The sequence below is a fragment of the Solanum dulcamara genome, chromosome 4 (genome assembly GCF_947179165.1).
Source record: "Solanum dulcamara chromosome 4, daSolDulc1.2, whole genome shotgun sequence".
NCBI lineage: Eukaryota > Viridiplantae > Streptophyta > Magnoliopsida > Solanales > Solanaceae > Solanum > Solanum dulcamara.
The window spans coordinates 40,497,208-40,501,491 of NC_077240.1; positions in this window are offsets into that span (position 1 = coordinate 40,497,208).

Below are 4,284 nucleotides of genomic sequence, written 5' to 3' on the forward strand. Positions count from 1 at the left end.
CAGCTCCCGGAACTTGCGTTTGGCCTCATAGATGACATTGTTGGGGAAGAAGGCCTTCTTGAACTCGTCCCGGAACTGCTCCCAGGTGTTGATGGTGCATAGACCCTTCCCGATCTCAGACTCCTTGCGCTTCCACCACAACATGGCCATCTCCGAGAGGTATAGCACGGCTGTGTTGATCCTCATCTCGTCGCTCTTCACTTTGTTACACTTGAAGTAATTCTCCAAGTGCCAAAGGAAGTTCTCCACCTCTTGTGTATCACGGGTACCTTTGAACATTGGTGGCTTGGGAGCCTCAATCTTGGCCTCCCGGTCAGCGCTGGACGTCATGCATCTCCCAGCATCTATGTCTCCTTTGAGTGCTGCCATCTCGGCCTTCATGGTCTCCATCGTGCTTAGCGCGTCCATGAGCCGACACTCCAAGGAAGTGATCACCTCCTTCATCTCGTACTCGGAAGCCTTGCGCACCTCCAACTCCTTCCGGATGTTGTCGTTCTCCTTAAGGGTGAACTCCTCTAGAGACTTAAACTTGCCATCGACCTTGTTCAAGCGCTTGCCTAATATCTCCACTGCTTGCCGGGCAGCATCCACCCTTGCAATCCACTCCATGCCGGGTGTGACGTCCACGGGCTCCTCGCCTCTCTCATCGTCACTCACCTCCATGGCCGAGGGTGAGTAGGATGTTAGGGCCTCGCTTGGTGTAGGCTCAAGCGGCACCTCCTCATTTCTCTTAGAGTTTTTCTTTCCCTTGCGGTGCTTCCTTCCAACATCTTGCTTGACATTGGTGGCGGTAGTGGCGTTGATGTCTCCCTCACTTGCCATATCCCTTAGTAGAACCTCGATCTGATACCACGTTGTCACGGACCTAGACTTCACGCTAAGACTTCTGTGCGGCACTTGACAACTTACTCACGAATCTTTCACGATCTTGCAAGCTCAAGTAAGCCTTTATGACTAGATCGCTAAGGGAACGCTAGATTATAAGAAGACAAGAGAGCTTTTATGAAGAAGGCTTTAGTATTGCTTTGGAAGAATGCTTGTTTGCTTGATGGCTTGCTACAAATGAATGCCCCTCTATTTATACTACTCCTAAGGGGCTCAAGTATAAATAAAAATTGCTATACAAGTCCCTCCATATTTACAAAGAAGTCCCTCTCTAGAATTCTCTACACACTCTAGAGAATTCTAAGTCCTTCAAGACTTCTCTACAAGCTTCTATAAGGATCTAGAGTCTTCCACTAACCTCTTCAAGACTCTAGATCCTTCTACCTTCTTCAAGATCAAGTGGTGGGCCATAACAATAGGCTCTAAATACTACCCCCCATCTCATGTACCACAAAGGAACAGAATTCACACACCAAATCAGTCCCAAAACTATCATGCATTCATGATCAACTACAAGCTCAAGAACACTAGAAGCACAGAAAAAAAAAGGGAAATTACCTCAAAGTAAGCCTCAACTCCTAATTCTGAATAACTACTGGGTTCCCCTCGAAAGGCTATGCAAGTTAGCCTTTTGAATTGCCCAAATAGCCCAAGAATTCAAGGAGAAAACCAAGTTTGAAATTTGATATAAAATCTGAAATTTGGGTCTTAAGAACAACCCTCAGGTGTCGCTTTAGCGACCACCCGAGGATAGCTTCAGCGACACCCACCTAAGAAGTGGGCATCGCTTTAGCGACGTCTGGTCGCTTTAGCGACTCCTGGTCACTTTAGCGACAAGTCTGTCGCTTAAGCGACACCCGCCCAAAAGGGCTGGTCACTTTAGCGAGCTCCTGGCTGCTTAAGTGTCATTCTCTTTAGCGACCAGGGGTCTCTTAAGAGACGGTACCAGACACAACTGGTGAAACAAAAAGCTTAGCATACTAAAACCTCTGACATGGTGCTCGAGATTCGTGCGAAATCTCATGCACACAAATGAGATATGCTACCCCACTAAATTTGACGTTTCAGAATCAATGGCGCAACTGAAATCTCCAAAAGAGGTCATTATGACTGAAAGTGGGTCCCAAATCCAAGGGCCATTTTGAGCTAAAATCCACAATAGGCCTAGGATTAGACGAGAAGCCTCGAGAAGCAAACAAGGATCGTTCTAGACCAAACTTGATATTCCGGAGCTAACCGCACAGTTAGAATTTTCAGTCGAGTTAGTTTTCCAAGAATGTTGACCAAAGTCAACTATAGGCGAAATTTTAAAGGCAAGAATGCCAAATAGTCTTAAACTCGTATCGATTGCCTCAGTACTCGTGTCGACCATGCTACGAACCTAATTTGGTCATTTCGGAACTGATGAAACCATTTTTTTAAAGTTATGACCGAAATTAAATTTTCAATTTATAAGAACTCTAAAATAGGGAAACGTGCCTAAAAATGACCAAGTGACCAAACAGTCAGTTTCATCAAGTAATAAATGCTTTAGGGTCACTATATCAATACTCTAAATGATGGAATGAATACTTTAATTCAAAAATGACCTGGAGGGTCATTACATCTGTAGTCTTAACGAGCAAGAAATAGACTGATTTGGTCATTCTATCCACAATCACCCAAATCGAATCATGCTATCTATGAGACCGCGATAAGCCTGTTACGAAATCCATATTTATCATCTCCACTTCTACTTTAGCAATTCTATATTCTGGGATACACCATAAGGCCTTTAATCTCGACCTTAACTTGTTGGCAATTTGGGCACTTGTAAAAAAACTATGATATATCTCTCTTCATACAATTCCATCAACATACCTCTCTCAACTCATGGTATATATTTGTAGAACCTACGTGGATTGAATATCTAGAGCTATGGGCCTTTTCCATAATTCTATATCAAATACCACCAATACTTGGAACACAGAATCTACCTTGATGCCTCAACACTCCATCTACCCCTTTTGCAAAAGCCATCACTTTCTGCTTGTGAACATATTCTTTCAACTGAAATAGAATAGGGTCTTGGTCTTGATTTTCTTTAACCTCAACAACTAGTGAAGACTTATCCCCATTCTGAACAATAGCACCTCCCTCATTAGAATCCACAAGATGGACTCCTAAACATTCAAGTCTATGAACTTCTTTGGCCAACTCTTTCTTTTTTTTCCCCATATGAGCGGTACTTCCCATGGATAACCTGCTAAGAGCATCAACAACCACATTAGCTTTACTTGAATGGTAAATAATACTCATACCATAATCTTTGAGCAACTCAATCCATCTCCTCTACCTCAAGTTCAGCTCTTTTTGACTAAATACATATTATAGGAACTTGTGATCTATGAACATGCCATAGAAATAATGACGCCAAATCTTGAGAGAAAACACCATCGCTGCCAACTCTAGATCATGAGTTAGATAATTCCTCTCGCATATCTTAAGTTGTCCAAAATCATATGTTACAACGTTGCCTTTTTACATCAAAACAAACCCCAATCTAACTATGGATGCATCACAATATATGAAAAGATCATTTGTTCCCTCGAGTAGGGAAAAACTGGAGCAGTAGTCAATCTTGTCTTCAACTCTAGAAAACTTTTCTCACAAGTATCGGACCATTGAAAGTTAGTCTTTTTCTAAGTCAACCTAGTCAATGGAGACGATATGGATGAAAATCCCTCAACAAATCTCCTATAGTAACCAGCCAAACCCAAGAAACGTCTTATCTATGTTGGAGATGTGGGTCTTTCCAGTTGTTAACAACTTCAATCTTTTGCGAATCTATACTATATCATCCCCAAAAAATAATATGGCCTAAGAACTCCATAGATACAAGTCATAACTCGCACTTTGAAAACTTAGCATAAAACTCATTTTCCTTAAGTGTTTAGAGAACACATCTGAGATAGTTTGCATGATCCTCCTCACTTCTCGAATAGATCGGAATATCATCGATAATCATAATAACAAACATATCTAAGTACTAATTGAATACTCTAGTCATTATGTCCATAAATTTTATAGAAATGTTAGTCAAACCGAAGGACATAACTAGAAACTCGTAGTGACCATACCATGTTCTGAAAGTTGTCTTTAAAATGTCACTTTCTCTCACTTTCAAATTATGATAGCCTAATCTAAGGTCTATCTAAGATAAACAAGTGGGACCCTGAAGTTGTTGTAACATGTCATCAATTATCGGAAGAGGATACTTATTCTTTATGATAACCTTGTTCAATTGATAGTAGTCGATACACATTCTTAAGGAACCATCTTTCTTTCACACGAATAGGACTAAAGCACCCCAAGGTGAGACAGTCGGCCTAATGAACCCCCTATCTAGAAGATCTTAGG